The following is a 26,650-nucleotide window of genomic DNA, read 5'->3' on the forward strand; positions in this document are numbered from 1 at the left end:
CACACCTTTTTATATTCATAAGATCAACTGGAGTGAGAAAGAATAAGCTTACTACTAGTATTGAATATATTAATTACTTCAGAGTTAATGTTATTGCCTTACAGTGTGTGTCTTGGATGCCAATTTTATAAGAATAATTGTCCCTTTAGAGTAGGGCTGTAACGGTTTGTGTATTCGTGAATCATACTGAATTGTCACGGAACGGAGGTCACGGTCCGGTGCATGTAACCACACGCAAACTACGTTATGTAGATCAATGCTTGTAATGTGGAACCAAAGTTCACAAGCACAAGTTCAGCCCGGGGAACTTTTACCCATTCATGTGCCAAGGTTAGCACGCACAACAAGCTAGAGAAGGTAAATGGCATTTATATAACACCTTTTCTAGTCTTCCGACAACTCAAGGTGCTTTACAATACAAGTCAGCATTCACCCAATCACACAAACATTCATACACTGATGGCAGAGGCTGCCATGCAAGGTGCCAACCTGCCCATCAGGATCTAATCTACATACTCGTTCCAACACTGATGGAACAGCCTTCGGCAACAATTTGTGGTTGAGTATCTTGCCTAAGGATACTTTGAGTCACTCACACATTGGCAAGCGCAAATGAAATGGTCAGCTACAACAGCACAACAGCAACTGAAACCAAAATTTACAGAGGGAAAATGCTACTTCAGTCCCCAGTAGGAGGATGTTGTCTGTCGCTGACATTTGCACTACTGTCTGTTCAAAATTAACTAAATAAAATTAAGAAAAATGTATCCTTTGTTGTTTTTTTCCCGCTGTATCAAACTTGCACCGAAACTTAATTTCTGTATACTGTTACACCCCAACTTTAAAGATATATTGAAGTTCTAATCCTCAAGATATCAGTTCTATATCACCTATAGAACATATGTATTAATGTAAAGCTAACAACATTGTCCCGAACGTGCATGTGTTGTTTCCTGTAAATCCCTTGTGCATGTGCAAGTCATTTGAAACAAGCACCAAAATGGCGAACTCCATCACTCCACTACTACAACATATAGAAAGGTAACAAATCAATGTACATTTCAGGGTTATGGTAGAATAAATACCAACCATAAGTAGTAACATTATATTTAATATGATGGAAATATTAGGGGTTATGACTTCAAGTATTGGAGTGTTGTTGCTTGATTGACAGTCATGTCAGCCTATCAGCCGTGGTGGTTGGTCTGAGCTTGTCCCACCTCGGCTCCATCCAGGATTTCTTCCCTTTGATGAAATTTGGCTTTCATGTTAAGATCTATTTAACTTTAATATAATTCACACAGCATCTGTGGCTCTTTGTATTATGTTGCATCGCTCAAGGCGTGCTCCTATGGGAGCAGAGGGCCTCCGGGGGCCTTGCAGAGTAACTACACTTGAGGGCCCAGGTTCACACTTCAAAGTGAGGGGTGATTGCAACAGCCACATGCTTTTGTTCCATTGCTAATTAATGATATGCATGTCTGAGTGATATCTCACCTGCCAACATTGCTTCTTGCTATTTTCACACACACATTTATCATCCTAATTATCATCATGTTTGTCATTTCTTATGTCACCAAGGACAAACATAAAGGCAACCGATCCAAGTGTAAACACATCAAAGACAGAACCATGTCAGCCACATTGGATGAAAATCAGAGAAAATTAAATATAGACCCAAATTCCCCTTTGATATCGTCATGATAAGCAGAACTGGTCAAGGTCCAAAATTACAGGCCACAACAAGAGGAATGAAACATTACAGCAACCGCGAGTGTCTCCATGCTCATGTTAAATTGATTTCAGATCAATTTGGATAATTTATACAGCAGCTAGCAACTGCAGAGGCATTTCTAACAGTTCTACTGAACTAACACTAGCTTTATCAAGGAAACTGTCAAGCAGGCAATTAGTGGTGTTAACAAAGAAATTAAGAATTCCGCCTAGTTGGTTTGACAGCGTCACACGTTATGCCAACACGGTGGCTCGACGCCATCATTATATCCAAAGACAAGTTGAGTTTGTTTCTGTCTCCATCTGCCTCTCTGTCTTGCAGCCACCGTTTCCCAAGTATGATGTGCATCCAATAAGGACGCCATATGACTAAAGCGAATGCAGTACTCCACATATGGAGCTCGCCAAGCATACCGCGGCACTCATCAAGTGTCCTCGTCCACCACACAAAAGGTTGAGTTAATTTCTGTACGGCTGATTGGAATCACAGCCACTCCACCCGTCTGCGGCCCGGAGGCAAAATGAATATTCATACCAGTTTAGACCCTGGTCATGAATATTTATAGTGGTTAACACCACATATGCAAATGAGCCAGCCAACCCAGATGGCTTCAGATCACGACATGATGATCACACACACACACACACACACACACACACACACACACACACACACACACACACACGCATGCACAAACACACTCGTGAAGAAACACACATACTGTGAAGGCTTTCTTTCTACAGGCAGAGACAACATGTCTCACATATCAGAAAGACAAATCAGAGACAGGAAAGAGATTAGAAATGGGCGCAGAATTTAGCTGCCAAAAGGATTTAAGTGGGTAAAGATATTGACACCAACAGAATGTGACACTATATAGACAAGTTTACTCGACAAACACTCACATGTTGATGCGCCAGGAAAGGAAAGGAATCAGAAAGTAAATACAGAGTTTTAAATGTAATCCATTCACGTTTAACAAAGCCTGGTGTCGGTACTCAACAGTGGCTTATTGCAAGATTAAAGCTGGTCCTCGAGGATTGCTGCCACTGTTATGTTGCCAATATCTCTCCCGGGTTCCTGAAGTACAAGGTCGGCTGATAAAAACGATCAGATTAAAGAAGATTACTGCCATATAAACAGGGTAGATTAATGATAGTGCTGCCTACAGAATGCTGACATTGTCCTGGAATTCAAACCGGGTCAGTATTGTAAGAGTTGGAGCTGGAGTAAGACACTACCACTGTAATACTGAACACAAATCTGTAAGAAAATTATGTGATATTTTAAACACACAGAGCAACCTTTGCTTGGATTAGGGCGGGAGAATATGGCGATACATATCGTCAAAATTATATAAAAATGTATATTGTATATATACTTTTATATATTGTTTCTATCGCAATATAGGTTAGGCCTATACTTATTTATTTTTTCTCTATACTTCACTTAAAACTGTTATGATCATTTTGCACTCAAGTTCTTAAAATAAGAAAACACTTTTCATTTGATAAATATTGAATTCACTCAGGAATACAAATACATAGAATAAACAAAATAGACTTTACCATGTGGGTGTTTCATATATATATTTATTTATTAATTACCAGAAAACATGCTACATTGTGATATTTATCATTATTGAAATATGAAATGACCTAGAGTATATCGGGATATATATTTTGGCCATATCACCCAGCCCTAGCTTGGATGTCTTTCTCATGCTGCCTGCATACCTGTTTGCATAGGCAAAGATGTGAAAGGCTCATCACAATATGCAAAATAATTTGGAGTAACAAGACCTGGGGCCTCATGTATAAAAGACTGCACAGCTTTCACACTGGAAGATGGCGTACTCACAAAATTGGAAAAGTACGTACGCACAGAAATGTTCACATGTATAAAACCGTGCGTACGCCTGTTCCTGCGCACCTTTCCTTTATACATCCCAATTGACGTGAAATTGAGCGCAGCTGCACGTGCCACTTGGTCCGCCTTGTCTCCTCCCATTAATAACTATGCAAATGACTATAAACACGCGCCATGCTGTCACTTATTGTCCAAATAACAACGGCAAATCACGCTAGAAAAGGAACAAAAAAGAAGAATTTCACAGAGTGTGAAATTGAAGTGTTTGTTACTGAGGTGGAAGCTAGAAAACATATTTTATTTGATGGTCTTTCATCAGGAACCAGTAACAAACGCAACGTCTCCACAGCAGCTGACCGTGCGCTCCCGAAGGCTCCCGAAGGCTTCCGAAGGCGCACGGTCAGCTGCGCCCCGTGCCTCGGCTGCTGAGGGGCGCCAGTCTGGCCGCGTCCTCACTAAATATATACTATACGCTGTGCTGGAGTCACAGAGAGAGATTGTCAATACAATGAAGGATAATATATATATGCAACGAATTAAAAAGAATGAATGACGTTCTTGGTGGGATAAGTCATATATTAAAAGACCTTGTTGAAAAATAAATGTTTGTCTCAACTCACCTCGTTGCTTTACATTCTGTGTATCTCATCTAAACGGCGCCGTATAGCTGCTGCATTTGGCTCATTGTTAGGTGTGCCAGGGTCCGGTTCATCCATCTGTAGCTCCAGGGGACACAGGCTCACCACGGTGGTTTGCCACATTGTGCAGCATGCGATTTTGTTTTTGGCACGGTGGTTAAGACATGTCATCTCTGGGAAATTAGTTTAAATGTGTTTTTGTTGTGCCTTTCTGATGTTAAACATTATGCGCAAACTAGTTAAGAAATATGTGTTTTTTTTTTTTATCCAACATCATAAATAAAGCTCAGTAAGTTGAGTGGAAAAATTATTTTTACACATTTGGCGAGTTTCAGCACTTTGTAGTTTGACGCTGCCAAATGACAGAGTTTGTAGGACGGCCCGCACATTCTCACGACTGGTCTAGAGTTTGCGGCACGGTACGCACATTCTCACGCCACGTTGATTTTTATACATCCCGGTGTGAGCGTGAAACACAGCGTACGCAACATTTTAGTACGTGCGCACCGTTTATACATGAGGCCCCAGGAGTCTACAGCCATGCTAGCTGCTCTGTGAGGTTGTACCAGGCGGCAACCTCAGGCTCTGAAAAGTGAAGCCAATGCGGAAGTGCCTTAAACTTGCATTCTTTCTGATAGCCAGCCAGCCAAAAAAAAGTCAGATTGTATAGAAGTCTATGAGAAAATGATCCTATTTCTCACTTGATTTATTACCTCAGTAAACATTGTAAACATGAGCTTATGGTCTCAACCGCTAGTTTCAAGTCTTCTTCAATACAGCATGATGTTCATTCAGTAAATTTATGGTCTCATTTAGAGTCAAATAGACCATAAAGCAGGGTATGCTTTAGGGCGTGGCTACTTTGTGATTGACAGGCTGCTACCACGGCGTTGTGCAGTCATTCACCTTTTGTTTTCAGTTCATGCAGGTTAAATGTAACATTTTGGCCGCCCAAAAAATATATTATTCAGCATTCGGTTGTACTTAGCTCCACCCCCTTGTGTCACTTCTGGTTGCAAAAAAAAACCAAGATGGCGACGGACAAAATGCTCAACTTGAAGCTTCAAAACAGTGATCCACAAACCAATAGGTGACGTCACGGTGGCTTTGTCCACTTCTCATATACAGTCTATGGGTTGTACCTAGCATGCTGGAGTTTGGCAGGTATCATTTTTATCATGTTCACAACTTAGTTTAGCGTGTTAGCGTGCAAAGGTTTTCTAAATGTGACAGCTAACATAATCTTTAGACCAAATCCAACTTGTATTTAAGTTGACAACAGGCCTATTTGAGCATTTTCCTTTCCTTTCTATTTGATCCTTATGATCATACACACTCTTTCCTCTCACCACCCGCCCACACACCCAATCACCCACAGGAACTAACCCTGCCTGGATACTGTAAGCACAATCAGATACTTCCTTTGAGCCAAAGCCTTGCTAACGAGCTTATCGCACCACATACTGCGCGTGTGTGTGTACGTGTGGTCTTGTGCACGCCTGTTAACGTGTTACAAATGACACGTCTAATACGACCAAGCACACACACACACACCCACGCACACACACAGAGCTGTACTTGTGTTCTGATGCAGGATTAAGGCCAACTAGCCTGTTGTCTATAAGCTCGACATCACCTGAGATCACACACTGTGTTACGGTCAGTTCTCAGCACTTGCGATTGCATGCCTCAATGTTAATATGCTGTTGTATCAGGTAGCTAATTATGCTACCTAGCATGACAGAATGCATTTTTATGATACACATTGCTAGCCTTGAAAGTATAGCAATGTTGCTTTTCTAGCACAAATCCAGTGAAATGCACTTTAAATATGGCAAATTTAATCTGAAATGCTCAAGTAAGTTTTGCCGTGATGTTGCCTGACGAAACCAGCTGCAGTAGCGTCAGATTTGTTGCACTGTGCAGTCAGAATGAGGTCATGCTGAGCGACAAAGCTCAACTGGGTCACAGGCTGTGACTCACTGCATGTTGCAATATACCTGGACTCAGTAAAACCCACACCTAGCAATAAGGCATCAGCACAGAGCTCTCCCTGACATGGTTTGATGTGCATTTATTATTGCCAAGCAATTTCTTTAAAACTGCAACTGCTGGTGAGTTGACCCAGTATATAGAGCTATAAAAAATACACTGCTAATCTTTAACTGAATCTTGGTGGTTTCTACACAATTTATTTGTGATGGCCTAGACTCTTATGAACTAAATGTCCCTTCAATGGATGATGTGCTTTTACGGGTTAAATATTACAAAGACGGGCTAGTGCCCCTTCCTCAGGATTAACCTCCCTGCTGAGATCAGACAGTCTGACTCTGCTGAGGCCTTTGAATCCAAACATACAACTAATCTTTTCATCTAAACTGTCAGTAGGTTGCTTATTCTTTGATTACTTCAGGTTTTGTACCACCACCTTCTGGCGAGTTGTCTCAGTCTCAATTAATCTATAAGTACTTATGTTCCATGTTTGTCCTGTTGACGAGAATACTGAAAAATTGATTTTCAAATGTCACGTCTGCTCCAAGTCTTGTATATTCATTCATGTGCTGTGAAAAGCCCCAGCAGGGAAAGTCAGCGAGAGAAGATAAGATGAGTAAGACTCATGCTGGGATTTGTCACACACAGGCCTTAAACACTAACTTTACAATAGGCTGTAAATCAGTTCTCTACTCCCCACTCTTTTTTAAAGAGGACCTATTTTGCTTTTGTGTCTTTTCCCTTTCCTTTAGTGAATTATATAGTTTGTTTTACAAAGCCCGAAGTCCACGCAAAAGGGAGTTACTCTCCCCCACAGAAACACTGCTCCTGAACTGCCTGAAATGCCTTGCTTGAAGTCCTGCCTTTTTCTTCTGTAACATGGTGATGTCACTAAGTAAGACATTTGCATAATACCTAGCCTACTACTTAGTTTGGCACGCCCTCAAACAAAGCTTGTTAGAGCGGAGTTCAAAGAGTTTGGTTCGGTTGACTAATCACAACAGTCAGTGGTTTTCAAAGTGGGGTCCAGGGGATCCCCAGGGGTCCTTGGGGGGGTTCCAGTGGGTCCCCAGCAAATAGGGGAATCTTTTTATTGTCACTCTAATTCCATCCATAAGTAACACAGTGACAGAATATATGACTATTTTGTCATGGGTTTCATAAATGTTCTGTAATAAGACATCTAAAAGTAAAACAAATCCTATCAGATGGGGGACCCTGGGACAAAATCTTATCAAGTGGAGGTCCATGGTCTAATTTGTGTCATTTTAGGGGTCCTTGACGTGAAAACGTTTGGGAACCACTGCTTTAAACACCAAGGCAAATAATATTTTCTGCTCTCTAAACTAGTGGTGATTACATGCTCTTTCTTTGCGCAGTCGTAATGTAGTATTGTACTATGGTGCAACTCATATTGGTCTGTTTACAGCTGACCGCACCCAGCTGTGACCAATGGTGAGGTCATAGGTTTAAAAGAGTTATTAACTTCAACCCATAGAGGTCAATGCCTTTCCTCCATCAAACATATTTTGCAGTGTTGCTGAGAAATGATCATCAGCCTTACAATAAAGCAGTAATATTACACATCATCAACCATATCCGGGAAACAGTTATGTACTGCATATACGGTATGTCCACATATTATGTGTACATATATCGGTTGGATGTCTCACTATGCCTAGTCCATCTCTTGTAGATGTGCCGACCAGGTGCTGGTAAATGGTTGAGTCATGCTTTCACTTTAGTTCTCAGAGGGCAGCTGCGGTAATGTTGTACATCCTTTTATCGGCCCACTTGCTGAGTTTTTGTGTGTGTGTGTGTGCAGATACTTGCCTACATAAGTACCGTAGGTATTTGGCGTGCATGCTGTATTTGGTACCTGCAGTCTGTGGGAGCTCACAGAGAAGCTCTCGCAGTGTGTTTAAGAGTGTTTATGTTTTATGAATCCACACTCTGCTACTCTCTGCATCTTATCCATTAATCATGGCGCATTCATCCGCTTCTGCACAGAAACGTGTACAGTACACTGCAGATACTGTTGGATAAGCAGATTTTAAGTCTTGATATCAGGCTTAAAGGGACACCCCGCTGATTTTCAACCTGAACTCCATCGTTCTAAGACTTGAACATCCGTATCTATGATCGCCCCCCTTTTGTCATTCGGTCCGCCTGAACTACCCGTTGTATTTACTTCTTTGTTGTTAGCACTCCAGTCGAATGAGACATTTTGTTTGCAGAGTAGGGGAGGCTAATGCAGCTCAAACACAATGGTTGGTACTTACAGTATATAGAGCATATGGACAAAAGCAAATATAACTTACATTTAACAACTGACTTTGAAAATGACAGCTCATTAGCAGACATACACACACATACACAAACACACACACACACTCACAAACACACACGCACACACAGACGGTTCCATTAGCGTACCCCATTGAATCATATAAGACAAAACAGAGAATCTGGTGTTTTGTATTAATTTGAATAAACACATTTAGGGAAAATATTTCATTAGATTGATAAAATACAATAAATAAGTTAACAATTTATCACAGTTACATTGTTCACATGACATTATAAACCTCAGTTTACCCAAGCACACCCAGGTTAAAATAAGGTAACAATTTTAAATAACAGATTTCACTGAAACTTCCCCGGGTTATTACTTACATTTAGTCAATTATTTTTTTTATTACAAGTTCTCCGAAATTTTAGGTTTAAATATGTAAATGAGGCATTATCATATTAAATATGTGCTATATATATATATATAGTCTGAGAAAAATTACATGTATTCTACAAAACACTACAGGTGAATAGGGTAAAAATCGTTAACTAAGATATCACCACCATGCAACTTCCCCAGTTGATTACGGTACTTACATCATTTTTTGTATTACAAGTTTCATGAAAATGTAATATTTTAACATGTACAGTATATTATATGTAATAATGCTAACTTTTGGTGAATTTAGGAGAAATCTACAGACGCTAATAGACAAAGTAGTAAAATAAAAACCTAAATGTGTATTTTGGATGTTTTCTTTCCACTAGTCTGAAAGAAGATATTTTATGAAATCAAAATAGCCCAAAATCTCAAACAAGTGCATGAAAAACAATATTTTTGCCTGGGGTGTCAAGCCTTAAGGACTAATAACAATGACAGGTGATTCATTCTAATTTGTCCTCCCCTGCTTTTTACTACTATTGTTGGCATTCTACCGATAAAGGACTTTTTCATTATAATCAGCTCATAAAACCAAATGGTCTTTCTTATTGCATGCCACCAACCTAGTTTAGTCCCCTTGGCCGACTGCTCTTTATTTAACATACAAGTAGCACACTCCATTCTTAATTTGAAGTGTCGGTGGTCTTTTCATAGTTGAATATAATTTGTAATTCAATTATTGTGTTTGTTTATTCAAAAAAGGAAAAAAAACAAAACACCACAGGGTACCTTTAATTCTTAATTTTCAAATGCACACAGTCTAAAATGCATTTTATTTCATCTATACTGCAACCTACTTCAAACAATAATCATCGGCTTAAATGGATTTAATGGACCAACGTAGTCTAATCTATAACCAGGTCAAAGCTCAAACGCATACTGTAAACCGCAGGAAGCAAATTAATGTATCCGCTGTTATCTGGTCATCAAGGACCGAGGGATTAAACATGGATGGATTACGGAACAGGCCTAGGGAGAACCTTAACACAGCCTGTGATATGTGATACAGTATATGCCTGCGTGATATGACTAATAACAGTTCTTAAGTCAAATTGCTTCTCAAAAACGTCTTTACTTTGAAGACATCGCACCAAAGAGGCCATCGTGATGTCTTTGTGTGTCTGAGGGGGTGATGGGTAGAACCGTGGGCCTATGAGGCTTCTCACCTCATAGGGCTTGACAGTAATAGCGCCACAAAAAATAGGATTTCCAAAGAAACCATTGCCACCAGGATCATTACATTCAAGTTGCTTCAAGTGCAGGCCTTTGAGACTCAATGCCTGGATGAAAGTACTTCATCTTTGGACCTATCCAAAGTCTTTTTTCTTTCACTTGCTGATCTAATTCATCCCAAAACAAACAGCTCAATTTCACTCCCATTCAATCTGCCCAAATTGTGCTTGTTTTTATTAAGACATAATTAACTGGGCTCAATATTATAAGAGTATCCTCTAGATTTCCTGAATTTACTGGCAGCTGCCTCAAACCATACCAATATCCTTCAGCCAAAAACTATCAAGCCATCAGATTTTGGAGTGTTTGTTGGTGAGTAGCAGCTTGCTGAGCTCAGGTTAGTGCCAAGTAGAAAGGATAAAAAAAATTAAATAAAATACTGCCAACAGCTAGGATTATGTGGCTGCTTTTTATAGTAGTTGGTGTAAAAGCTAGCTAAGTGGGATGCAGTGATTTGGAAGTGATCACTGCTTGTGGAGCAGATGGCTAAACATTAACTAGCCAGAGTGAGGAGCCTACTGTAAAATGTATGCAAAAGCAAAGACACCATAAAACAGTGATAAAACAAAGGGGTCCCTTGACCTCTGACCTCAAGATATGTGAATGCAAATGGGTTCTATTGGTACCCACAAGTCTCCCTTTTACAGGCATGCCCATTTTATGATAATCACATGCAGTTTGGGGCAAGTCATAATCAAGTCAGCACACTAACACACTGACAGCTGTTGTTGACTGTTGGGCTTGAGTTTGTCATGTTATGATTTGAGCATAATTGTTATGCTAAATGCAGTACCTGTGAGTGTTTCTGGACAATAGTTGTAATTGGTTGTGTTGTTAATTGATTTCCAGTAATAAATATATACATATATTTGCATTAAGCAAGCATATTTGTCCAACCCCATGTTGATAAGAGAATAAAATACTTGACAAATCTCCCTTTAAGGTACATTTTTACCAGATAAAAACTCTTTTGCGAATAATCGCAATTAAATATTTGAAATGATTGACAGCCCTAAACATAAGTCATAATAGTAATTTTAAATGTCAGCAAATGATCGTTTCCAAGAAAGAAAAACAATTTAACAACTCCCAGGTGATTGTAACAGTAAACACGGAGGGTGTCATGGCTTTGTTGACATTGAACTTTGCAGAGAAAGATCAGATAGTACTGAAATATGACTCGTCCATCAGTTTGAGAATGAAAAGAAATGGTGAAAGTGAGGCTTATAATCATGTCACAGCACTCACTAGGAAGAAAAATAAATAAAATCCACCAAGAACAGAGCTATTCCAGTTATCAATATAATGATCGACGGTTGATCAATATGTGTATTGATGAACAGCTATGACATAAAAGCTGAAAACCACAAATCAAAGACACAAAGACCCTGATCAATCATGTCTGCAAGCCACAAAAAAAAAAAAATCTTAGCTTCTTATTTAGTTGTACAAACGTGAATAACGAGAAATCCATTCTGGGATGTATGTCCTTATTAACATACAGTATCCTAGCTGCTAATATGCCTGAGAGTCACTTTAGTTTTGACGTATGGTGAGTTTAATGAGACACACATACATGGAGGGTAGTGTGAACGCATATAGAAGTGAAATAAAAGGTTCCCCCATCACAGAAAGTCCCACCCTGTTAGTGGTTTTAATTGAACCCCACAATAATTGACTAAAGAAACGCCACACGTCATCAATGTTACGTCCTCAGTTTGGATCATTAGACTCAAAGTCTGTCCGAGTAAATAAGGTCCACTGAATAGCAGCCCGTACAGTGTTGAACCAGAAAATGTACCCATAGCTAGCGCCTGCTTTGTAGCGTTAATCTGTGTGTGAACAGATGGCATGCGCTAACAAGCTAGGCTAAATGTAGCTACTGTTGGCATGGACCAAGACTGATCTCTGACTTCCTGATCCCTAGCCTCTTAATTAAATGCACCGTTTAATCTAGTCAGTTTTCAGGCCCTCTGCTGCTCCAAAAAACACCGGCGTTCATCACTGATGACCTGCTCGTCCTGGCGATTAGATCATCACACGGTTGAACCTATTACATTGACAGAAAGCCTCCGATTTACAGGTAGTGTTGTTAAGAAATTATCCTCATCCTGACCAATGATTGTATTGTTGTTGATGATGACTATCAATAATATAGAATCTTGTCAAAACTGATAATTCTTATGAAGATGGTAAAAAATCCATAATGATAAAAGTGCCTCTACAAGAACCGATGTTGGACAGTGCCATGGTGATATTGATGGACCAATAACTTAGGATATACAGGTGCATAAAACAAGGATACATACTTTATATGGACGTTTACACAAAATATCATAAGACATACAGTGAGAACCACCAGAGATCCATATATCTTGTTGAGGTGGCTAAAATCCTGTATACATCCTGGGGTTATACTGAGCCTCTTTGTATTCAACTACTACAAGACTCTATAGCACTTGATGTTTGGACTGAAATTGCACGTGTCTCACTCACAGATTATCCTTCAGCATTTACAGCAATGTAGCACCACAATTCTGAAATTATTCCTAAGGCAGGTCAATCACTTGCCACAGCAAAAAGCGCTGGGTATCATTCCCGCTGTGTACAACAGCTCATGTCACTAACTTAAATAGTGTCAACCAGAGGTGGTGGGATTCATTATAAGGAGTGTAACTACTTCACAATTTGATGTGTGTCTGAATTCGATGCATTTAAAAAAAAAAAAAAAAGGCACAAAAGAAAGGAATGGCTTACTTTTTATCTTGACTTAGGTCTGCTGCAATACATAGTAAACTGCTGGTTTGAGAATGTGTATGAAATGAAGAGCCTTAGATAGATAATCAATAGAATGTATTGATACATCCTGAGTCAGTTGGCAACTTGACTGACATGAAGTTAGCGAAGTCTCAAAATGTCCTTCAACCACTCTCATTGCAAAGTGATCTACATATATTACATTTATAGCTATAGTACAGATATAATTAAATTAGCTGGGGAAAATGTTGCCAGTCAGTGATTGCACAGAGCTGTCTGTGATATCGAACTGGAATCACCGGTAACGGCTGCATACTGACTTATCCCTGGTCCTGAAATGTCTAGAAGCTATAGTCACTAACTGAGCTATACCTGCATACTGTAGCTGTCCATGGGTTTAAAGTGTCTGCTTCAAGCTGTAGCTGCATGGTGTAGCTGTCCATGGTGCTGAAATCTTTACTTCAACCTGTAACTGCACAGTGTAGCTGTACATGGTCCTGAAATGCTTACCTCAAGCTGTAACTAAACAATGGGGCTGCCTGTGGTCCTGAAATATCAACCCAAGCTGTAACTGCATAGTGTAGCTGTCCCTGGTCCTGAAATATATATGGAGTGATACAGTGCAGTGAGATGATATAACAGCAAGTGTTGTTTTGGCTTTGTTCTTCAGCGCATCAGGTTGGAAATGTAACAATGCCTGTGAGGTTAAAGTGCTGACTCGTAGCTTTAATTTGAGGGTGTTTACATTCATATCTGATGAACAGTCTAGAAACTGTAGCCCTTTTTATACATGGTCCCCCATGCGCTAAAAAATGTCCCCCAAGGGCTCTGAGTCCTTCACGGTTCACTCATTGTGGATGTGAACAAAGCCAAACACACTTGACAAGAGAAAAATATATTCTTTCAATTGTCTGCACATTTCCATTATCTTCTTTTGATACAATTGTGTGTTATCACTAATCTAATCTATAGGCTTTTCTCTACTGCTGCAGTGACCCATTTCCTATGGGAGCCTTTAAGTTTCCTCATTTACTGTCCTAAATCTCCATATCCTGTGAATGGAGTCCTATATCTAGACTAATGTCGGCATGGGAAATCTATATGTATTGTGTTTAATGATATTATTTAAAATTTAAAAGATCCACCGTCTAATGTTACTCTTTTTTCATTGTCCTAATGCTCCTGCTCCACTATTACAACCACAGCTGCAAGTCTTGAGGAGGCAGGGGTGGTCTTTCTTGTTTTTATCCCTTATTTAACCTGACAAGTTGAGAATACACTGTTATTTATGGAAATGCCCAGGGGGAGTATTTTCCAAAGAGATAAAAACACACACACAGACTGCGCATGTACAAAATCACACCTTAATTTGGAAACTATTCTATTTCGTATCACCCTCATTTGGGTTTACACTACATACTTTGTGTTTTAGAGTATAAAAAACAGGAACTTGGAAGATAAGAATCATGGCAACACTCAAGAGGATTTTGTGCAAGACACTAAACTGACATCATGTCATGCACAATGGACATGACATGATGGTTTGGCACAATATACAAATGCTGCTCTGCAGAAACCACAGACCACACATGTTGTCAGCATGTTTTGCTATCAGAAGCTGAGGACTCACAGGCATCTAGAGTTGCACAAACTCAGCAAGTTTGCCGGCTGTTCTGTAGGTAGATAAATGCGAGGATGCATACGGTGAATGCTAATTGGTAGGTCATGAAATGTAAGTAATCTGGCCGCATTTACACTAAACATCACAATCAGGGGTGAATTCACAAAGAATGGATTGTAGCCGCTCATAGCACCATAAATAGCGCATCATTTACAACTGCTATCTGCTAGGGATGTCAGGGTGAGGACATTTTCCCACCAGTTAATAAACTTGTGACAGCACCGGTGTTTACGATTACACTGGACATTTTACAAGAAAAGATGATGGTCAATATCTGTAGAGCGCTTACTTTGATCTTTAACGTCGGATGGCTGCGTGTCTGGGCTCTCCAGTCCAGCTTTCATGGCAAGGCCGCTGTGACTGCTCCATCCTCCGCATGGCGATTGCCTCATTAACATTATGGTTCCCTTATAGCATTGGGTTAAATCCAAGGTATTGCTAAATAGGCGCTTTTGCTTTTCGCGTTGACCCCAAATCCTCCGCCATCGTCTTGTCTGTCAACTCTCTCTCGTCCCGTGTGTGTAAAATCTGACTCCTGCTACTCTGTGCTGGGACTCCGTACTGACACTTTCACTTTCAGTTCGTAGTATCCGTCATCCGACTATGTATTGATAACACGCTGCTGATATGCCAAAATTAACTAAATGGATTTTTTTGTGGAAGGAGAGGGAAGAAATAATTTGTTGGTTTGTTTATATAATAATTTATTTAATTCATTTTTTTTCTCCCTTGTATTTTTAAAAATGACTTGTATTTTCCATGACGCAAATGTCATTGAATCCCGAAATAAATGAGATTCAGTGGACCATATAAATGCGCTTCAGTTACCACCGACTCTGTGAAGACGCTAATAATTTCACTGTAACTGTGTATGGCTATGAGCGTTGATCTTTGTGAATTGGACTGTTTTTGCAAAGAGGATCATTTGCATAGAAAGGGGCTATCTTTGCACCATATGGATATTACCTCATTTAAATACATGCAAATAGCACCGGAGGATCAGGACGCTATTTGCTTGGCAGCGCAGTTAGGGTTGCATTTCACCTTTTTGCTGGTGCTTTGAGAATTACACGGTTTCTTTTTGTCTTATTTGTGAAGGTTTAGCAGCCGCAAAAGCAATCCTTTTGTGGATTCGTCCCTCGATGTATTGTAGTTCACATAATGTTAACATCAATGTGTAAGATGGATATTTTTAAATGTGTATGTCCCAGTCTGATCCTGCTATGTCTGTCTACAAAGGGAATTTCACAATATTTTCAAATGGCAATACTACAAAGCATCTCTCTCAATTTATGAAAAGCTTTCCCCGGCATTGATGTTTCACACATTTTACCCTTGGGATTTTTTTTTTTCTTTTTCAGAAGAGCTACTGTACTGTTGGATTGAGTAATCCAAAGCAGTGTGTTATGGAGTGTGGGCCAGTATCATAGATTGAGTGCCATATCTGGTGGCGGAATCCCCTACTGACAACTGTGTTGCAATATTTATAAGTAGTACTATGATGACGGGTCCTAGATAGGCTGGAAAGCTTGCATCAGAATTCCTCTCAATTTTATCTGTTTTATTGCACTGAGATGACTCATGTTAAGAAGTATATCTATCTGCAGCTCATTAGTAAAGCACTCACAGTGGCTCTCTCTAACACTGTCCCACATAGAGTTTATACAGACATTATGTTGAAGCGGTACAGACCTTGTACAAGAGCAGAACTGGCATTTACAGTTACAGTAAGGACGAAACAAACAAATGTAAACGCAAATGCCATGGTGAACCTGCTATAAAACATCCACTGACCATGAAGCTGAAAAAAGTGTAATTGCAGATGACATGATATAACAACCACCAAAATCAATGGAAATCGTTCAGCCTAATGAGTGCAGAGATAGCCACAATTCAAAGCAGCAATCATGCTTTTCTCTATGCATAAAATATGGATTAATAACTATGTAATTATTAGACAGTGTTACAATTATTATCAGTTTCTGAAAAGATAGAGAAAAAAATCATAGAATCAGTGTTAAATATGACAGCATAATAGGGCCATCGTAGGTAAAGATAATCATTACAGGGATGGGGGTAATATTCCGTGGAAAAATTCTGAATTTACAAGAAACAAAAACTCAGATATTCTCTGACATTAAACTGGTAAATTAAGGAGAAAAAACTGACAAAGTTACGACAAAATACTTGGAAAATAGTGTTTTTTTGTTGTTGTTGTTAATGTCAGGGAATCACATCGCTTCACTTTGCAAGGTTGGATCATCCTCATCGTACCACAACTGCATTGTTAAACACTGTACTTACATGAGCAGCCGAGTGCGAAATATATGAATTATTTTAGTATTTATTTATGTTCATAAAAAAACATGAAAGCAAGCGTGTATATGTATCTTTCAGGACCTTTGCCTCGTTCAGGAGCTGTCCATCAGAAAGAGATCGAGAAACTGCTATCTTTAGGATTTATCTGATTGGAAACACAAAACAGGTCTAAGATTAGGATAATGTACCATGCATAGTCAGCATTATGCTCATAAAAGAACATGAAAGAAAACATGTATATGTATCTTTCAAGACTTTGACCTTGCTCAGAGGTGGTTAAATGTGTGACTTTATAATCTCAGAGAATATTCAAGTTATTTTCTAATAAAAGTGTGAGTTTGTTTCTCATAAATTTACAGCTTTAATCTCAGATATTCAAATTTTCTCTCGGAATATTATCCCCCTCTCCCAGCTCCGTAATTTGTATTTTATTTTATTTTGTTTTACCTACAATGGTCCTAATACACCGTCATATTAAAATTTATTTTTTTGCATTTTTCCTCGCATGAATTTGGAATTTTTAATTGTCCAGACACAGTGACAATGATTTAAATATTTTATATTCCTGTACTAACCATGGCACCATCATCCCCCCTAAATATCACTACGTCACGACGGGGTCTAATCGCCAAAGATTCTTCACAATTCTAACTTTATTGTGCAAAATGTAATAAATTGATTTTTTCACTCTGAATGAAGTCTCTCCTGATTGAAATAGCTTCTGTTTAAAGGGGTCAGAAGCACACACAGGTTGCTAAAGGTTGATTTAAAATGCTATACAACAGTGAAGTTCTTCCATTATTTCTTGTTTCTTATTTCCTGTTTATGAGACAGAGATTGACATGGCTGCATATTTTATCAGCTCTGAATACCCTTTATTTACCATAATGTATAGACAGTGGGATTGTGGGCAATGAGCCAGAAGCCTGTCTGTGTTGTATCACATTCACCCACAGTTATCTATCCTGAACACAGCTCATTATCGCCCAACGTGTCTCACATCTGTCATGTCACCAACTCCTCATGCTCGCACACAGACACACAAGCTTCCTCCCCGCTGGCCTCCTAAAGCAGCTTCTAGTGTCAGACACGTCACGGGTGATTTTGAAGCAGCAGGTGTGCGGAGAGAGGAGGGGTAGTGTGGCGGGGGGATCATATAGGTGAGAGAGTCATTTAACTTACACAGGAAAACATAAGGAGATAAAGAAAGAACCAGTGAAAGTGAATATCGACAACTGAATATAACACCTAAAATTCTATGCATTTACCCAGGCTGTTCTATTCATAGCTATATCTACGAAAAGTAATAGCTTGCTACAGGAATGAGCCTCTAAAACCCGGAAATGAGCATTTTAGCTCTTCCGGTTCCCTCTTCTGAAAGGTAATGGGATTTTTGAATGGGTTTTAAGTTAGATGCCTGAAATAAGGTATGTGGTTAACACAGGCTTATGAGGTTTAATATTTAGTTTTATGATATAAAATATGTCAGAAAATACCTCACTCGAGAATTTTGAAGGCTTTATACGTCTTAAAAAAGGAAGATGCTAACAAGTGGCTAAATGAGTCTATTAATCATCATCACGCGTGGTATAGTTTGTTTGTATCCTAATGTTAGCTTTATACTTCTGCCGATTTATGCTTCAAAAATCATAACAGTGGTGTTCATTTGTGGATATTATTTTACAGAACAAAACCTGTAAGTGTCATAAACGTTTGTTTGCCACAGAGCTTATTTTCTGCAATAATCTAAAACCAAATGGAAAAAATTCCATTGGCTTTTTTTTCGGGGGAACCAGGGCGATGCTAACATCCAGGTTGGCCTACAAAGTAATGTCATCCCTAGAGAACTCTATTCGCTATAATTTGTATATATCCCACAAAATCAATTTGTATGTAATCCACCAAATTATGAACCAGGAAGTATAAAGAGCAACAAACGCCGCATGGGGAGGATGTCGGGGTGGATGCGTCAGTCAAAAAACACCAGTCTTTTGTCCAGGAGACCAATGTTCATATCCTGTATGAAAACAGAAGTCAAAGTCACATCCGTAGTTATTTCAACCCAAACCATGATTTTTTTCTCAACCTAACTAGGTAGTTTTGTTGCCTAAATCTAACCAAATTGTTTCCTGTGAAGATGGAAGTTTATTTTGAAAAGATTGTATGTATGTAACGAGCGAAAATTTGACACGTGTTGCTGGACATTCGAAGGAAAACGCACGCAAAATGAGAAATAACTTTTTGTAAGATATCATAAAAAAACATTGTATGAGGGTGATTTACCACATGTTTTACAAAGATGACTTGTTGCTGACCGCTGCAATTAAAAAGCATATGAGCTGAATTTCAAAGAAAATGCCACACAAACCACAGCAACAACGACAACAACACACAAATCTATTCTAATGTAATTAATGACTTTGTAATGAATTTTAAGCAGGAACTTAACTAGAGCTACCAGCCAGCCAAAGACTAATCCCGCCTTGGCAAACACTTACGGCTATTTATTTAGAGTCACTGAGTTTTATCAGCGGTGCCAGCAGCACTACTTTCTGTCAGCGAAGCAAAATATTAATATCATTTATATATTTATGTTATTTCAAGGACAAAAATGCCTTTAGTTGTAGTTGCATGTAAATTGCCAGAACATTTATGAATGCAATATATCAAGAATATGTGCATTAGAATTATGGATGAAGTCAAAAGAGTCAAAAAATACATTAGTGTTAATTATTATTATGTTTTATAAGCTAACTTGTGTAACATTATGAGCTGTAGGGGGGTTATACGTAATAAATGCAGGCTGAGGTAAAGGCATTGCCTGTTAATATTTGATCAGTTAAAGTTTTAAATTAATCCTGAATTCACACTGCATGAAGGGTGAAATGTAGAGGATATGGTCCATTGTCTTGGCAGCTGTTTTGTAAAGAGGAGAGAGTTGTCTGGCTCATGCCAGAGTAACCAGAGTTGCATTAGTCAGGTGAGATGAAATTAAAGCAGACCTGTTCCAGGTTTGTAGAGGGTAAGTAACGTTTGATTCTGGATAGGTTACAAAATGGAATGAATGACAGTAATAACGCCCTTTACCTGACCATCAACTCTGTATGCCAAGTCAAAAAGAACACCATGACTGCGTAACATCCAACAGTATGTCAGATCCCCAAGGTCTTTCTGACATGTAGCGGTAGCTTCAGGAGGACAAACTGAGGGACAAACTGGGAGTCATGTGCAATGAAAGGAATTGTTCCATTTTTTTCCATATTTTCTAAATGAGATGAGGACACGAGATGTAACCCCTAGGCACACACTGGAGCTGGTTTCTGCAGTTGAATATGTGGAATTTCCTATCTCAACTGAGCAAGTTCGATTTAGGTAGGATTTAAAGCAGTCAAGGGCAGACACAGTGAAGCTGACCCAGTAATACAGGAATTACCTAGCACACTAAGTCAACATATATCTTGATAAAGTACATTTTATAGAAATTTATTTGAGAAATTATTTATGGATGATATAACAACAAAGTAATGTCTGTTTTGGGATAATCAAGCTAATCAAATCAAGGTAATTTGTACCATTGTTGCAAAAATCCTATAAAAATGTATGGTTGTCAATTTGCAACGATGTCCAAAATGGCCCATTTCCAGCAGAGATATTTAAGAAAGAGAGCTACAATTGTTCAAATAAATAGTATGGCAAAATCTCAGATGATTGAAGAATGTATTTATCGTTGGATTGCCCAACCGTAGTTGACGTTGTCGATAGCCACCCTAAGATTTAATCTTACATCTAACATCTAAACCTACACTGAGGTTCTGCTGTTTATGAGGTACCATTTGTGATCACATTGGAAGGTGTCAAACTCTCAGTTCTAGACATATAATAACTCATTTTCCATGCAATATATATTTTCTAAAACCGTGGAACAAAATGGTAACTTAGATATGTATGATCTGTATCAGTATATGAATCAACTGAATATGACCTATTGTGCTTATTTTCAGGTGCATACTAATATTTTGGGTTCCTACTAGAACATGTTTGCATGCTTTAAAGCCCAGTCTGCTCTGATTGGTCAGCTGGCCCACTCTGTTGTGATTGGTCAACCAAACCAAACTCTTCGGACTCCGCTTGTGCTCCGCTCTAACTAACTTTGTTTCAGGGCATGCCAAACTAGCCGCAAGGCAGGTATTGTGCAAATGTGTTACTTGGTGACATCACCATGTAACGGAAGAAAAGGCCGGACTTCAAGCGAGGAGTTTCAGGCAGTTCAGGAGCAGTGCTTCTGTGGGGGAGAGGAACTCCCTTTGGAGTGGACTTTGGGCTTTGTAACTTTGCAGACCTTTCACATGCACAAAAAACTATATAACACACTAAAGGAAAGGGAAAAAACACAAATATAGGTATTCCTTAATAAATTGTCTCATTATCTTCTGTAACACTAAAAGTAATCCCCATCATAAATGGCTTGATAAACCAGATTATTATCTTCAACTGGTTTTCAGAGCAAGAATTTGGACATGTCTTCAGTTGAGATCGTCTGGAAGATTCAGTCTGACTTGTCAATCATTTGCGTTTTAGCTGATAGTTGGTTGGGTGAGTAATGGAGGAATTAAAAAAGCGTTTGTCTTTGTTTCCTCCCTTTATACTCACTGATGGCATTTTAAAGACATATTGTTTTAGTTGATAATGACCAGGCGCTCACACGCACACTCTCACACAATTCCAGTCACCCGCACAATCAATCCAGATGTCACAGCGTCAGGGCAGCTTCCTATAAGGCCTGCCTCTCCACTGTTAATAGGAAATGTTCCCTAACATCTGTGGTCTCCATCCCTGCTATCTCCCTCTCTCTCTCTCTCTCTCTCTCTCTGTCTGTCTCTGAGCAGTAGAATAAATTGAATTAGAGCTCCACCACCCACTCCGCAGGATCCTGCAGCCCTCTGTCAGATAGCTAAACAGAATGAGGGAGAGAGAGAGAGAGTTGCAGAGAGATAAAAAGAGGGCAAGAAGAAAGGCGGGTATAATAAAAATCCCCCCTGCCCCTATAAAGAATAAAGAACAGTCCTTACAGCCTCTTTACTCCCCTGTACTACTGCCTGATAAGAGCCAACACATTTTGTTTCCTTTTCTGGAGGCTTTTTGGGGTGAAAGAGAGACACAAAATAATGAGAGAGAGGGGAAAAAATAGAGGCATCTGACTCACCTATGGAAGTTATCTTTTATTATCAAGATAGCAGTGGACCAGATGTTTATTGGCAAGTTCCTTGCTCTTAAAATACAAATATCGAAAACTAAGTGAAAGCCAGGAGAAGCTGTAAAATATAATCTCTTACTTTCCCCCGAACTCAAAAACCTGTAACACAAATGCGTTGCCATTCATCCTGAACCTAATGGCACAGCAAACCACTCCTTTTAGACGTAAATAGGAGGCTAAACACAACTAAAATGGACTGAAAATCACCGGTTTCCCTCCCTCGCTCAGTCACCCACACGCTTTTTCTAGAGCCGGGGATGCATTTGCATAATGCCTCCATATTCACGGGCCATTAGCACCAGCATGAGTGGCCCGCGTGCATAAATGTATCGCCTTGATCAATCAATGCGAGCTACTGTACCAGTACAAACCTATGCAACTCCAATCCAGCGGAAGATAGAGCCACGGGAGAGAATATAAAACATGTCATGACATGCCACCGTCCTAAATTAGAGACACTTTGAACTCCCTCATTTGGAAAAAAAAAGGGGTTGATTAAAATGATAATTTGAGATAATTTCTACTGATTTACTGCATATTATGATTCAATTTCATGACTTCTCAATTGCAGAGGATGCAGGACCTGTGTCAACAGAACCCATTGGTATAAAAGTAGATGTTTTCAGTGCAGCTGCTAAGGAAAACATGTTTTAAGGTGCAGATTTGACAGGAAACCATGATAGTCATTACTCATTTTCAAATACCTTCTCAAGTAGGGATGCACCGATACCGATACTGGATCGGCTATCGGATCGATACTGACTCAAATAGCTGGATTGGATATCGGTGACAATGGGGCCGATCTATTCAATTATATTCTATGTTTACATACTATATACATTATAAACTGTAATTGTAATCGCTGTTTAAATTTTGTCTAGTTTGTTGCTTCATTAAAAAGGTTCACACCTGTAAATCATGTGGATTTTGAAGATTTTTCAACCAATTTGTTGGTGTACGATTCATTATATTAATAATAGATAATAATTCACAAAATGTATATCTATTTATTTGTTACATTTGATTTACAAAATTAAGAATGATCCCAGTCACTTCAACTCAGTGAGGCATACAGCTTATTAATTAAACACTGGTATTGGATCGGTACTCGGTATCGGCTGATACCCAAAGTCCAGGTATCGGTATCGGTATTGAAAAAATTGGATGGTGCATCCCTATTCTCAAGTCATAAACACGCTCAGTGGACTTGGCACAGAACGGTCATTAAGCTCAGATCACAGAGTCAGCCATATCATACAGTACATAGGCAACATTCTAGCATATCTCACAATAACAAAAACAATATTTCATTCATCGGGATGGGTGCCATGTTTCTTAAGCCCTTTGGTGTATCATCTCCCCCATAACGTATACATCCCAGCCAAAGGACCAAGCAGAATTCCAAACCCCCAAATCCCAAATCCATGAAACAAATATGTGCACAAATACATGTGAATATACATGGTTTAAGCCGATTTTCACCTTCATTGTACAGTACGTCATCCTACATCCCATATTCATCATGTTTCCTGCTCCAACAACATGTTTACAGTAAGCATAGCCTCTTGTTGCAAGGACAGCTTACAGTAGAATATGCTTCCACTACCACAAAGAGAATAAAACAGCATAGTAGGATAGAAGTGCTAGTCCTTCAAAGCAAGTAAACACAGTGTTTGTGCTGAAAATGGGATTTTTTTTTTAAAATGTTGTCTTGTATTTATCTTGTTCTTGACAATTTGAAATAAAAAAACACAAATGATGAGTAATGTCTCACTACAACACGTGACTATGCAAGTTATTATTAATAGCAAATGACACATATTCACAGTCAGCTGAAGGAGAATGTTGAACACTGACTGAGATGCACCTTTTAATTAGAGTATAGTGCTCAGTTGAACTGTGTAAAGTGTAAACTGGACCCTGCTGTTCCGTTCACTGGTGTCACATGTCCGGTATTGTATGTCAGGACGCACGTGCGCGCGCGCCTGCCATCACTCGAAAACGGACAAGTGACGCCGGACTCGCGCACGCATTCAACACACACATGCATTCAACACACACATGCATGCAAACACACAGCATACAAAGGACACAGAAGCTCCATCATCATCATCATCATCTATAGCGCGTTGTGCCAACAAGGTGCTTGGGTTCAGTTGCGCACAGTTGCGCACAATTACGCACAAACACAGATGCACTGTTTTTTTGCACTGATTGTTGAAATCTTAGTTCACAGTTGCATATATTAAACTGTATAACCCATACATCACAAAGTCTAAACACATATACATATCCCCCCTCGCCCCATACAGGTTCAGTGTGGCGCACAAAACGCACACAAATGTTTTGTGCGTTTATTCGTCAATAACTCGCTATATCCTTAAAGTGCGCAAAAACCATCCTGTAGCCTATACCTGACAAGTATGTACTTGCTGAAGACACACTGCGCGCGCACACAAGTTATCTCGCTCTCTGGCGGCACTAACACGCGCTCATACGTGCGCGCGCGCACACACACATACACACACAGACGCGTATTCACAGCACACAACTGGGTGCAGAGCTGCTGAAACGTAGCCTTCTGAAACTAACCTATGTCTGGCTCCACCAAAAACGGTCTCAGGCACACACACGCACACGCACACACACATATCTTCTACAACTTAGCTCAATTTTGACCTTGCAATGTTCTTTGCAACAGCACCTTCCCTTGCTATCCACATCCATCCTCTCCGTCCTCTCTGCCTCCCTCCTAACCCATCCCAGCATCCAGACTACACGTCTCAACAAGGAGATCTAGAAATAGCTGTACCTCTGCCCCCTTTAGAAATAACTCTATACCTGTGCCCCCCTTTCCTACACCTCAGCCAACCACCATTCTCCCTGCTCCAGCAGACGCAGTCAAGAGAGAAAGAATTCGAAGAAACAGAGAGACAAAGATAGACAGGGGGAGAAGGAGGAGGAGAAAACCAAACCGTCATTTTACACGTAGAATAGAAAAGAGATAATAAAGAGTTTAAACTTTACCTCTTGATTATGGTTCCTTCTATTCGGCGGGTGTCAGGGCGCAATTAGGTTTCCAAATCCCATCATTTTGAACGACAGAGGTGGTGATTCTAGTTGTAAACTCCAACACAAATAGGTTCCAGATACAAGAAGAGTGCGCCCCATATATATATATATGTTTATGTCGAGGTAAATGTGCGTAATATCCTTCGGGTGGCTGTAAATTCCGTATGGGTTTTTATAGTTCAATCCGGTCTTCCAGAGGGGTGCGTCCGTTTTGCATTCTCACAGCAACCCGACGACTACATCCTCCTCTTCTTCTTCTCCCTCCTGTCGCTCTCTTCTCTCTCTCCCCGGCTTTTTCTCCCTGTTTCATCCCTCCATCCACGGGGTGAAAGGGAAGAATCCCATCCGAGAGAAACTGAAATGATCCCCCCACTCCTCCTCCTCCTCTTCTTCTTCCTCTCCTTCAACCGTTTCTTGTCTTCTCTTTTTTTTCTCCTCTTCTTCTCCTCGGCAGTGCCTCCTCTCTCCTTCCTTCCTTTTCTCCCAGCCGGTCGCTGTCCTCGTGCAGGTGAAATTTGAAGAATTCCACTACAAGAAAAAAAAATAATATCCCAGGCAAAAAGGGCGTAAAAGTCTAATTAATCCAGTGCGTAATGGACGCAGAGTTTTTGAAACACTCCTAAAAAATCCACAGTTGCGCCTTTTCCTGCTATGCTGGAGACCGTTAAACCTTTGTAATAAACGGCTTTTTGGATATTCACTTCACAGCCTCTAGTTCTCCCTCCGTCTCTCTCTCTCTCTCTCTAAGTCTCTCCTTATGGCGCTCACCCTCTCCTAACTCGACTCTGCGCGTCTCCTCTGCAGTCTGGAGTACAAGAGAAGAGAAAAAGAATAGAATAGAATATAATAGAATAAAGACGAAGTAACGTCCCGCTGAAGCTGTCTCCAGGTCACTTGCACCGGGATCTTCTACCGGTAGTCTACGGTCCCGCTGATCCTCCTCAGTGCTCCTCGCCGGTCGCACCGTTAATCCATATAGCGCAGCGGGCAGCATGACATGTGTCAGGTTTGATAGAACCAAAGAGTGCGACTTCCTGGTGCTGTTTTCAAAATAAAACCCATCAGCTATTTATTGGACACTATATTTCTTATCCATAATCTAGAGATGATATGTCTTGCCTCTTTGCATTATTTTTTACACTAAATGGTAAAATGGACTTGCATTTATATAGCACTTTTCTAGTCTTCCGACTACTCAAAGCGCTTTTACACTACATGTCAGCATTCACCCATTCACACGAATATTCATACACTGAATAAGGTACCAACTTTGCCCAGCAGGATTTAATTTAAATACTAATTCACACAGCAATTTGGGGTTAAGTGTCTTGCTCAAGGACACATCGACATGCGACCCAGAGCAGCC

The 26,650-nt window shown here is 39.8% G+C and overlaps 1 protein-coding gene across 4 annotated transcripts in view; it reads right to left on the reverse strand.

Annotated features, from left to right (window-relative positions):
* Positions 1-26,276, reverse strand: part of lrfn5a (leucine rich repeat and fibronectin type III domain containing 5a) — a 151,368-nt gene extending 125,092 nt beyond the window's left edge. For 3 of the 4 annotated variants that reach the window (XM_074660709.1, XM_074660707.1, XM_074660708.1), the window contains exon 1: positions 25,240-26,276. The gene's annotated coding sequence lies outside the window, so the exon portion shown is untranslated. The remainder of the gene's footprint in view (positions 1-25,239) is intronic. The other variant, XM_074660710.1, reaches the window with a different exon arrangement.
* Positions 26,277-26,650: the final 374 nt, after the last annotated feature.

This window comes from Sebastes fasciatus, chromosome 15, assembly GCF_043250625.1.
Source record: "Sebastes fasciatus isolate fSebFas1 chromosome 15, fSebFas1.pri, whole genome shotgun sequence".
NCBI lineage: Eukaryota > Metazoa > Chordata > Actinopteri > Perciformes > Sebastidae > Sebastes > Sebastes fasciatus.